The sequence below is a fragment of the Fukomys damarensis genome, unplaced genomic scaffold, assembly GCF_012274545.1.
Source record: "Fukomys damarensis isolate Sample0158 unplaced genomic scaffold, DMR_v1.0_HiC HiC_scaffold_8, whole genome shotgun sequence".
NCBI lineage: Eukaryota > Metazoa > Chordata > Mammalia > Rodentia > Bathyergidae > Fukomys > Fukomys damarensis.
In genome coordinates this window covers 4,787,573-4,800,883 of record NW_022900920.1, presented here as the reverse complement: position 1 = coordinate 4,800,883, position 13,311 = coordinate 4,787,573, and positions in this window count along the sequence as shown.

Sequence of the window (13,311 nt, the reverse complement as noted above, 5' to 3'; positions counted from 1 at the left end):
CTAGAAAACTGGGATAATACTTTCTGTTTTCCAAGACTGTTTCAAGTATTTAACAATACCTTGCATTTTAATACAATGTTAGACACATAATAAGTTATTGTTTACTTACATAGTGATTTATTATTACTATTAATACTTGTTATTACTTCATTTCCATCCAGACTCCTTCATTTTTGCTATTCAAGGAAGTCCATGACTTTTCTCTAAATACCTTCCTCAAGCTGCACTCATTAATTTCCACACTCAACCTTAATCACAAGGCAAAGAAGTGATAATTCCTACTGGTTTCTAAACATGCTTTGTAGTCTCAGCATTTTCTTCTACTCCACTTTCCCTGTCAAAATATTATTTATTCATGACCCTGCTATTTCACTCCTAGTTTTACACTCGAGAGATGTGAAAACAGATATACACACACAAAAAAAAACTTTCATATGAACATTCATATCAGCCTTACTTATAACAGCCAAAAGTGCAAACATTCATCTACTGAGTAACAGATAAATGAGAAGTGGTATATATTCACACAATGGAATATTATTTGGCAATAAAAAAGAGTGGACTATTAGCACATGCTACAGCATAAATGAACCTCGAAAGTAGAATGCTCAGTGAAGGAAGTCAGTAGCAGAGGACCACATAATGCATGATTTCGTTTATATGAAATGTCCAGAATAGGCAAATTTATAGACAGAAAGCAGTTTGTTTGTTGTCCAGGGATCACAGGAAGGCTTAAGGAAATGTGTGCACTGGAGTGTGTGTGTGTTTGGGGGGGGTGATGCCTAAGGAGTGCAGCCTTCTTTTTGGAGTATGAAACATTTTTAAATTGATTGTGGTGATTAACCTGTGAATAAGCTAAAAGTTATCAGATTGTGAGATTTAAAGGAATGAATTTTATGGTCTAAAAATAGGATATCAAAGAACCTTTTAGCCAGTCGGGTCAGCCACTGCAGATTCTGAAATTGTCAGCTTGTTCAAATTAACAAGCACATTGAGACATATTGTTATACAACCAGCTCCACACACATAGCTGTTCATCCACACTACATGTGACAGCGTGGTACTGGGACAAGGGTCAGAGCTGCAGAAACTGCCCTAATAACTATGGACCTCTCAGGCTTTTCTACAACATCAGCAGCATGGAGAGGGGAGGACACCAGCGCATACTCCTGTCCCGTCATGGGCCCCATTCAATTCTCTGGGCTCAGAAAAAGGACAGGGCCTTCCCAGGCTGTACACTCTGCATGTCCTGTTGTCCAAGCTGATGCCCAGAAGCAGACAATCCAGAGCAAGTATACTCCCCTTTCTCCTGTCCACAGGCCAGGGCCCAGGTTGGTCTATCATCTGCTAGCCTGTAGGAAAACCACTGGCTTCCGGAGAAAATGAGGTAAAATGAGCCATCAGGCTTCTGCTGTTGTGACCTACGGTTAACTCATTTAGCACATTTATTAACACACTCAGGGTCCCAGGCTAAGTAAGGGTAGGTAAGAGCTGAAGTTCCAGGAGCTCCCCTAGAGCAGCACCCATAATGGAAAGGATCTCCATGTCTTCAGCCGATGGAGCTCAGGAAAGACCACTAAAGACTGCCGAGGAAAGAAACAGGCCAGGTGAGCCTGACAGAAGCAGGAGAAACTTCTTGATGGAAGTAGTGATGTGAAATCCCATGAGGCCATTGGGGTTAGTGTGGAGAAAAGCAAGTGACAGTTCAGAAGCAAAGGAGAGAAAGGGCCTCTAAGGTGACATTTCACTGACTAGAACTGTTGTAGATGGCTCCTCCAGGACTCCAGGCTAAAGAGATGGTACCATGGGTCTTCTTCTGGGTGACCCTGATCCAGAAGAGAACAGTGCAACTATCCAATCTAGCTCCCCAGGTGACCAAACACAGAGCTGCCCCTGACCTACCTCTCCCTCTAGCCCTTCTCCACCTGTTTTTCTCCTATTGCACAGATATGCATGTGTACAAACACACAAATGTGTGTGCACAGCCCTGTTTGCAAGTACAGGTATGTGGGGTAGGGGAGTAGCCTCTATCAGGGCTACCACTATCTACCTCTGAGATCTGGTAACAGTTCTGCAGATCAGAGAGGGAGTGTAACTGGGACAGCTAATGTCTCAGCTGCAAAGTGTGTGAGCTGGGGGCTGAAAGCTTGGAAAGGCAAGACCTGAAGACAAAGGTCTTGGGATAAAGGTGCTAGGATAGGGCCATGGCTGGAGACTTCTACAGTGGCCTGATCTTGTAAGACTGGCTTTTTCCAGGACTCAGCCATTCCCTTCTCCCTCCAGAGTCCCACCAGGAATCTTTCCCCAGCCTCAGGAGCCCACCACACCTGAGCCTTTCATCTAGGATGCACACAGACAAGACAGGCTGATACAGGCCCAGGGTCTCCAACAACAAACTAATGAGCTGAATGCCATTATATTGTATGCCTTAAATGTACCAATAAAATTAATTTTTTTAAATACAAAAAAAAAAACCCAAATAAATAAATACAAACTAATGAGTTGAAAGCAAAGTCCTTCTTGCTCCTGACTCAGCTTCTAGCCAAAGTGGGGAGCAAAGAGAGGTTTATTCCAGCTCTGCCTTTGTGGTCACAGAGAGACACCCCCATTGGCTTCCTTAGCGGCCAGGGTACCCAGAGGGAGGTTCTAGCTGTCCTCCAGAGTGGAAACTAATAAGATAAATGTTTAATTCATTTTACTTTATGGACTCATGTAATTATAATATTCACATAAATTTTGGATTCTGTTATATTGTAGTTGTGTCTGCCAGCATTTCCACATAATAGCTGATGAGCATTAAGTATAATTTTAAAATAGGTGGATTTCTTCACAGTAGCCCATCATATTAATGTATCATAACTTATTTAAACTTTTCATCTAATGTTGAATATTTAGCTTCCCATTTTTAATTTTGAATAAAAAATTTATCAGTTATGCTAATGGAAATACTAGGATGGATTCCTAGGGTCAAGAGAATGGAGGAGCTTGCCCCTGAATTTCTGTTCAGGAAACTGTTCATTGTTGGGTAGTCTCCCCAGCTAGTTCATATCTTTCGTGCATGTCTCTCTCTTTTCCTGGTTCTGAGGAGATGACCCAGTTGAGGGATGGAAGAGTGGTTTGATCCATTTGCTCAGCAAAGGATTGGCTGCAGGGTGTAGGCTCAGCTCAGCTCACGTTCCAGTGACCACAAGGGCTCACGGGTGGTATAGCTCAGCCTTTCTTGCGTGAACTCTTTGGTTTCGTAACTTGGTCTGTTTCTCTGTGCTTATTATCAATAAAATGTTTTTGAATCTCAGGAAACCTTGTTTGCTGCAGGGATAAGAAAGCAGAAAGAAATAAAAATCATCTTTATATTTCTCCATAGCCCCAGAGAGTGGATCTCCTACTCTACATCCTCACAGCTCCCTCTACCTTTCCCTTGCATTAGTTTGTGTGATTACACATCATGAATTATTCACACATCTATGGAGCCTGTCCTCTTCCCCACAGTGTAAGTTCCCTGAGGCAGGACCATGATGGAATTGTTTGCTGCTTCATCCCAGAGATAAGCATCAAATTAACCATACAGTTGACACTCAGTACGTACTTGTGCAATGCATTTGGACTGGAGTGAGAAGTGCACAGAAGAATATGTGTCTCCTGTCATGGGATCCTAGACTAGAACTCCATGAGGCTTGGACAGGGTGGTATCTTGGGTGACTTTCCTTAGACCCTAAAATTGTGCTAAGAAAGTGTCCCCCCAATAAAGGATCTGTCCTGGTGCCCCATCTCTCCTCTTTGCAGCCTTTGGACACACAGCCAACTAGGCTTTAGCTGAGTTTTGCTGCGTGGCTCTGAGGGTAAAAAGAATCGCTGGAAATTGTACAGTGTCACACAGTTCTGGACCTATTCCCATCAGAAACAATGTCAACAGATACGTGCCTGAAGGTACCCACCAATCCTCTCCAATCCCCTGGCCTACATTTCCTTTCTCTCTCATGCCTTTCTTGATCCCCCAGGAAGTCTCCCTTTTTCTAGCCTGCAGCCTCATACTCAGTTGGAGAGCTCTCCACTCCCAATCCCCCCATCCCCCATCCCCCAAAACCATAAGCTACAGGTCCTTCCTGGGGCAGCTGGAACTCTTCCTGGAAGTGATAATGCTGATGGATTGCTTAAAGCATGTGAGTGCACGATGTGTGGGCCATACCCAGCAGGAGGGCATGACTGTGGCTACAAAATAAGTCACCATGGGTGCTGGGAACTGAAGACTTTCTTCCTTTTCTTGTTGTCCTTGGCATCATTTGTCTCTAACCTGGATTTCCTTTGTTCTCTCCATTATCAAATCTTCCACAGAGGGTGTGAACAAATGGACATGCATATCTAGAAAAACCATCTAGAAATGGAAACAAAGCTGAGATCTCATTCAAAAATTATTCTGTGGGAGACATGGAAGGTGTGAAATGTATTCTAGCAGGACTTGTCACATAAGGGAGATGACAGAAAGGAAAGAAAAGGATAAAGTATATCATTTTGATGAGAAGGTAAATCATCTCTAGCTTCTGTGAGGTTCCTTATGAAACTGAAAACAAGACTGGATAAAGAAGATGTCGTTTTTCTATAAAATGGAATACTACTCAGCCATAAAGAATGAGAAATTAGAGTCATTCATAGGAAAATGGATAAATATTGAGGATATACTCCTAAGTGAAATAAATAAGTCACACATGTGTAAATACCGAATAGTTTCTCTGGTGTGAGAAACTATAATGGTACACAAGATCCTAATGAGATAATTGACAGTGTGAAATAGGAAGAAAAGGGCTAAAGGTGCAGGGAAAGTGGGAAGGGTGGGGGAAAGATAATAAGGGAAAAGAAAAAATATGAGAAAATGAAAAAATGGAAATAAAGTGTTTGTAAATGGGGAGGGTAGCAGGGGGTGAAGGGAGGGCAGGGACAACGGGAAAAAATGAGAACCAAGACCTGTCATGTAAAGGTACAAGGTCCCAATAATGAATGTAACTGTACTGTATACCTAAAATGTACCAAAAAACTCAATGAGAGAAAAAAAAGAAACTGAAAACAAAATGTTATTTTCTTGGCTTTCAGAAGGAAAGGATCCTTTTGGTTCTGATAGGCCTCAAAGTCTACAGTGTGATTATAAACTCCTGCAGGAGCTTTCTCATTTGATGATTCCTTTCAAAATGTCTCAGTCTCAAACAGCATAATTCCATTTTGCTGGTACCAGCTGCTGGAAATGACACAATGTCACAACAGTTCTGGACCTATTTCCATCAGAAACAATATCAACAGATGCGTGCCTGAAGGTACCCACCTTACTATGAACCACTAGGTGAGTGGAATATGTAAGAATAGATGCTATGGGAAGATTTAATTAATTTGTTTTGTCTTTCAGGTAACACAGTTTATAAAGCCTTCTACATTCTATTGTTTCAATCTTAAAACAGTCCTTTTGTCAGGCGTAGTGGTGCACGCCTGTAATCCCAGCACTTGGGAGGCTGAGGCAAAAGGATCACTACAAGCTCAAGTCCAGCTTGGACTCCATACTGAGACCCTATCTCAAAAAACAAAACAAAAAGTTCTTAGGGAAAAAAAAAAGTCCTTCAGGTTAACAGAGCAGAGATTATTATCAATAGTTTGGAAATAGGTAAACTAGTCTCAAATGCAACATCCAGAACCACATATCATTAGTAAGTTGCTGAGCCCACTGTTAAGCACAGAAATTTAATTCAAATTCAAAATTAAGACTCTGAGGTTTTACCAAAGCAGTCTGAAGGCAGCCTTAGCCTCAGATCCTGCCCCCACAAACACTGGTTGTCTTTTTTTTCTCTCTCTCCCTCTCTCATTGAGTTTATTGGTACATTTTAGGTATACAGTACAGTTACATTCATCATTGGAATTTTGTACCTTTACATACCAGGTCTTGGTTCTCATTTTTTCCCCTTGTCCCTGCCCTCCCTTCACCCCCTCCTAGTGTCCTTTTTTTTTTTTTTTTAACAGAAAAAGTCAATAGTCTGTAGAGTCTCAAGGACATGGAGAAATACTGGACATGAAATCACTGGGAGATTCCACTTGATTACCATATTTGCAACTTCTAAAGGAAGTTTAAACAGTATAGGAATGCCAAGAACATTCTGAGAAAATTTTTCAAACTCTGTTGCATAACCTGTCTCCTGGGGCCATATGAGCTGATCCACACAGAGTAAGGCTCAACACAGGGCAGGGAGCCCCAGGTAGGTGAACAGCTTGTCCTGGCTTTGGGCTGTCAGAACAGGGAAGCTTGTCATATAATGAACTTCTTGAGGTCCATTCAAAGATCCATTGATCACAGGCCTTCTCCAGAACTCAGAATTACCCCAAGGAGAGCAGAAACTATCTCTTATTTCTCTCCCTGCTCCTTGGAGCCACGCTGTTGGATTCACGTTCCTTATCCTTTTCCGGAGGCCCAAGACAAATGTTCAAAAGACTCGTGGGTGAGAGGCACCAGCATCCTTCTCCCGCTCACTCAGCTGATAGAACACAGATGGTTAACACTGGCCCAGCTCCTCATACTTTTTCCCAAAGGAAATAGGTTCACTGGAGTGCATCTCACTGGCTGGTACAATGGAGAGATGGATACTTGCTCACCTAGGAAGGACCTCTGGAGTCTGTAGTTTCAGACAGACAGAGAGTTCATTGTTTTACAGTGTAAGCCGGGTGCAGGAGAGAACACGTGGCAGACTTGAGGGATGCCAGCCACATTTTCAACCCTGTTTTAGAAGATGGGGTACACTGGTTGATCAAGGGGCTTAGCCCAGCCCTGAATTGTCTAGAAACAAGATCTCCTGTTAGGGACACTCAAGACTAGAGACCTCCACCATGCTGATACTTTGCTGAACTTGAAGGTGATCTTCAGTCTGGTGCAACTGCAAGCATTCCTGGTGCTCCCCAAAGTAAGAAGCCAGAAGCTGGAAGTGAGCAGTTCCTTGACGCTGTCTAGTATGGGGAACTGTAGGGTGATCACCAGCGCATGTGGGACCAGCATCATTCTGGGGTACAGTACCTGCCCGTAGGACAAGTCAGGATAGGTTATCAGAGGCCAGAGCTGGGCACAGGCAAGGATGTTCTTAGGGGCCCATGCCCTTAGAGACTGAGGTGAAAGAAAGCAGATAAATTCTGATATTTCTCATATTCCTTTTCTGTGCTCAAGCTTACAGTTCTAAATTGAGTGCTAAGTAGACCCCTAGGAAATTATGGGCAGGCCCGTTGAGTCAAGCTGTCCATTCCCAGGGAAGAGTCCCAAGTGATATTGTCCATGCCTTTTGCTGTCTTGGCCCATCCTCCCTATCAGGACATATCCCTTTCCTAAGCTAAGCCCCATAGATTCATGAAACACTCTTCTACGGGTACGCTTCATCCCTAGGACATGAGGGAAACTTTCAGAAAAGGCTCCAGCCACCTTGATCTCTACAGTCTCTTTTCCATTTCCATCAGGGGTCAGAGACTTTGTCCCTTAAGATTTGAGACAGGAGAGCCTTCCACCATTATCTCTTTTTCCGGATATGGGGGCAGGATAAGGGAGGAAAGCTGCCTCTCTCCACTCAGCAGGGGGCAGAGAAGAGACATGGAAGAAGCCTGAGATACCACTGGCTGAACCTGGAGAGGAGGCAGCACTTCTCAGTCACCCGTCCCTGGCCTTAGTCCCAACTCCAAGTGGCTCTCAAGAGCTATTAGTGGAAATCATCTCAGACATTCCGGAACTCGCACAGTCTCCCTCTTCCCACAGCACTTCCCAGTTCCTTTTCATAATCTCTTCCATAGCCTCTGGACATCCTCCTCAGGCACCGTCTGGACAACAGCATTCACCTCTGTCAACATCCTTCTACTCCAGCTGCACATCATTTTCGCCTTGCCCTCTCCCCCTCCTATTCAAACTCCTGACTCCTAATTCCCTCACCAGGGCCCTCCTAATTCCCTCCCAACCCTTTTTTTCTTGTTCTCTGGGAGGGAGGGAGGAGGAGGTGCAGGGAGGGAAGGAGGGGAAGAAGGAGGGGGAGAAAGAGAGAGAGAGACTCTGATAGGATTGGTGACCATCTTACCCTGTCCTCCTCTGCTCCCTCCCCTGGGAGGCCACAGCTCTCCCACCAAGGCAAAAAGCAGAGGCAGGTGCTGCTCTCAGACTCCTTTGGCCCTCTGCTGGCTCAGCTAGCCATGCCTTTGTCCCCTGTTTCTCTAGGTGAGAATAGAAACCTGCAGGGCCAGGTCCCTATCTCCTTCCCCATAGATACTATGAAAAGTTCTGAGGGTCAGAAGCTGCAAAAACTGGCAAGGGGAGCCTGGGACAACCCTGCCTACAGTGGCCTCTCTTCCCGGGAAGGGATGCTGAAAATCTGCACAATCTCTACTGCATCACTTACCCAGCCCCAGCCCAGGAAGCCTGAAGATGGACCCCGGGAGAAGACACGCAGGGCCCTGGTGACCAGCTGCTGCCTCCGTTTCTGTCGCAGTATCAGAGGTATTACTGGTTGAAGGAAGATCTTTCTTGAGGAACTGAACTGAGGGAGAAAGGACCACCTCAAGCCTTTAGTGAGGAAGGGTGACCTGAAGAAGAGGTGAATCTTAATGTCTCTGTGACTTATCTGTGTTAGAGCTGCTTGCTCAAGACACAGAGGCCAGTGTCGTGGTCTTCCAGAGAGAGTGCCTGGCACAGTCATTACTTAGTGGGATTGTGGGGCATGTGAGAGCCAGGCTGAGGGAGGACATGAGGTGCTGAGACCCTAGGCACTCCCACCTGGTACAGGCACCTCTCTTTCATGACTTCGTTCTCTGTTACCCAGGGCCTGTCTACCTTGGGGAGTTTGGAGGAATACAGGCATGGGTGTGGGTAGAGTAGCGAGGTTTTACCAGGAAATGGGTTGGAAAGAGTCTAGATTGGAAATAAGGTGAAGCCCAGGTTGGGACAACTCGCTGGGAGGAATGCTGCTGTTGGAGACTCTGTACATCTCTCCAAAGTCCTTAGGATTTTGGGGAACAACCCTGACTGTGAACACAGCTGAGAACAGAGAACTTTATGTCAAGACCACCCTCCAAGAGCTTCTGGTATACATCGTGTTTCTAGTGGACATTTGTCTATGTGAGTAGACTCTGTCTTCATGGACATCTGTCTGTGAAAGCATGTATGTGCATTGTATCTATACATACACAGCAGTGGGCAGCACCTATTGGTCAGAATCCATCTCCATGAGCAGACTGCATCCCGGGAACTTTATATATCTATGTTCAACTCCTATTTACTGCCTTTTTTGCTTAAGGTATTTCCTGGAAGAAGAATTTGTCATAGTGGAAGAAGGCAAATTATTCAAAAGGCTTTTAATATGGGCGATTATGTCCAAAATTGCAAGGGAATCTTGCTTTGGGGTTTAAGTTCCTAACACTGACTCAGCAATCACTGTTTTCTGTTGGAAGGTAGAAATTTTTGCCCTCCTGTAAAGGGAGATCACCTCTTTCTGTCTGGGTTTTTTTTCTTTTCTTTTCTTTTTTTTTGCATGGTTGTTTATTGCACACATCTTATCCACGTTTCTTGAGAGACAAGAAAAAAACAATTCAGCTCAGATCCCTAATAAGAAGTCTGGGATACAATCGTGTTAGCAGTCTCATGTGAGAGTCCACCAAACACACACACACACACACACACACACACACACACACAGAGGGAGGGGGAGGGAGAGTAATAGGAAGCTGGGGTCTCTTCTATTCAGCTATATAAATGAAGGTAAAAATCCTATTTAGTTCATTCTTTCCTTAAAATATTGCAGGGCAAGTGAAGTTCGCCTCATTCACTGCAGTTGTGCGCATTGTTTTCGGCATATATGTGGTGACTAAAGCTACAGCTTGTGCCCCCACCCTGAGCAGCCTCCCTTACGAGATGGACTCTGTCCTCCAGGAGCCTCTATGATTTTGAGAATGCAAGGATGCACAAACTTTGGAAAGTGGTTTGTGAAGGTCTGATGGCAGAGAGGCCGCTAGGAAACATCATCATCTCTCGGAGCCATGCAAACTTATGTGAGCCCCTGGGGACTGGGAAGAAGCGCTTGTTTCTAGACATGCTCTGGGACTCACTGTGCTTGGCAGAGGGAGCAGCTTTAAGTGCTTCTTTCCTACAGGCAGCATAGCATGAGGAAGACTATGTCTGTGAAGTTGGTGGCCCAATTGGGGCACACTTCTTGGGATCCATTCAATCTTTTTCAGTATATTTGTTGACGCATTGATTCTTCCTTCTAACCATCTGCTAGGAAGGAGAGTTTCTCCGCATTTTCCATTCCCATGACAGCCACCAAAACCCAAAGGCAGAACCTTTCTCTACCAGAAACTGGGATGTATCTAGTTCCACATTAGTTTAAGAAAGAGTTGGGAGGTATTTACCTTCCAGAGTTATACCAAACCATTTGGACTCCTCTGGATGGGGCTGGAAGGGTGGAAGCTCGGGTTCTGGACGTGCACAAGTCCCACCTGCCCCACTGTTTCCACTCCCTGAGTCCTGGATGCCCTGATGAGTGCCAGATGCTCTGTGACTTACCAAAGTCTGAGCCACAAACTCAGTCAAGTGATCACAGAATCCTGGAGTGGCAGGTCATCTCAGTCAAGGATGCAGAATATGCAGAATTCCTTCCCTATGGCCCTTCCAGTAGGGCTTGGTCAAGGGTCCGACTAGCCCCATCCTTCACTGTCTCATGGGAAGCCTGTTCTACTGTGGGGAGCTTTAATTCTTTCCATTTATGAGGCTTCCTCTTCTGTGTCAGGCATTGGACATTGATGATTGGTACTTGAGTCATTACCTTCAGAGTTTCATCTCCTTTTGAGGACTGTCTTCTACTGAGCCATCTACTTTTCTGTTATTCGCCTAAGTGGTAGCCTTTGAACTGTTGGGATGAATGTAGTGATGATGCATCTCCTTGGTCATCTGTTTTTCAGGATAAACAGCTTGCTTTCTTACCAAAGTAGTCACTGTAACATGCATGGTGTCCAGAGCTGCTAGTATGCATAGATTGAAGGTATGGGTCTGAATTTGAAGTTTTGGATCCAAACACTACACTATACCATTAACCATTTCAGGAAATGTAAACAAGTCGCCTGACTTTGAGTCTGTTTCCTCAACTGCACCTATCGAATCCAATAGGATCATGTGGGCATTGTGTGGGCTACTATTCCTGAAGTCGGTAACTCAGGCTGGTATAGGCTAAGAACTGCTTCAGCTGCTGGTTGCCTACCTCCAGACCTGATAAATCTGATGTCCATTACTGAACAAAATGCTCCATGCACAATGTGATCAGCAGAGTCCTGTGATACCATTACTTCTGTTGTATCTAGACTTGCGGATCCATGGGGACATGAGCAGGAAATTATGTTCAAGCTGACTAAAAGAGAAAGATGTGGCCCCTTGAAAGGGAAGTACAGAGTAAAGAAGTCTCTGGAAAGAAGAAACAGTTTGGCCAAGGTCCAGTAGGGACAGAAGGCACAGTTTAGTGAAGGTGCATCATTGTGGCTAGAGCAGAGGATTGGAATAGCAGGGTGGTGAAGAAGACAAAGCTGGCTGTGTAAGCAGGCAGGTCACAAAGGGCCTTACTGGCACAACGTGGAGATGGACTTCATCCTAAGGGCCATCAATGGAGTCCCTAAAGGATAAAACACCAGCAGAAATTACAATAGCTTTAGGCATTCCATAAGGTCACGGTATATAAGCAAATATAGAATCTATCTGTGGTACTAAAATTTAATTGGGGTGAGGGGTCATTAGGAAGAAAATGTGTAAAGAGCATCCTGGGGGGATAAATAATGCAAAAGCAGTTAAGAAACATGAGACTAGGCTCATCCAATTTTTCTGCTCAACACATTTCCTGGAATCAGTATGTTGATTCACAGCCAGGGATAAGAAATACGAGTCCTCCTATGCCTAAGGATAAGAAATGCAAATGTGTTTCAAAGCAGGCAGCAGTTGTGTCATTCTGTCCGGATGCTGTCCTCTAAGAACTGGAACACCATACGTGGGCTATGCCTCGCTGCCCTTATGCTTGACCCTGTGTCTGGTTCAGTAAAGCCGCCCACTGCTCCAGGACCCATGTTTAGTGTCAGCATAAACACGATGGCCCAATGCAAACATAAGAACCGTGGAATCAGACAAATTGGGCTTGGACACCAGTTCTGTCACTGATTGGCTCTGTGACCTTGGGTACTTTCTTGTCAGCAAAGCAGGAATAATAATAAATACTTATGGAGATAACATGTATACTCTAACTCAATTAATGGTAGTAATTACCCTTGTAATATCAGATGGAATTTTAAAACATTCACTTGGTCCTTGTACTGATTGTAAAAAACAGAAACAGAACGTTCAAGAAAGAAACCAACCAGAAAAGGCTGCATACTATATAAATCTACCTATATGATCTTCTGGATAAAGCAAAAATACGGAGACAGTAAAAGTTGGCAGTGGTGGCCAAGGATTGCAGAGAGGGAGAAATGGGAGGAACATGACGCACAGAGAATTTTAAGAGCAGTGAAAATATTCTGTGTGCTACTATAATGACAGGTGCATGCCATACACATAGAAGTTACAATACCAGAAATGATACCTGTTATATGCGGTGGGCTTTGAGTGATGATGATGTGTCAGTATAGGTCAAGTTTGCAGCAAATACGTCTTTCTAGTGTGAGATTTTGATAGTAGGGGAAGCTATGCCTACATGGAGGAAAGGTGTATGGGAAATTTCTATGCCTTTTACTCAATCTTGCTGTGAATTTAAAGCTGCTTTATAAAAATAAAGTCTACTGTTAAGTGTGTATTGTAAATAACTTTGATGAATATAGTTAATAATAAAATACTTGTATTTCAAAATAGCCCAAAGTGGATTTTCAGTGTTTTTACCATGAAGAAATGGGGACTATGTGGGGTAATGAATATATTCATTAGCTTGATTTAACCAATATATACAATGTGTACATATAATGAAATATATATGTACCCCATATATATGTATGAAATATGTATATGTAACCCATATATACTGAAAGATATATGGTACCCATATATACATAAAATTATTATTTATTGGTAAGTAAATATTAAAAATTAAATGCCTTTCAAAATGTGTAGTTGCCCCACATATAGGGACAATACTTCGTGTGTATCTATCAGGGGTACTGGGGATTGAACCCAGGGCTCTTGCTCATCCTAGGCAATCAATCTACCACTGAGTTACCACCCAAGCCCTTTTACATTTTATTTTGAGACAGAGTCGTGTTAATTTGTCTGGGCTGGCTTTGAACCTACAAATCTCA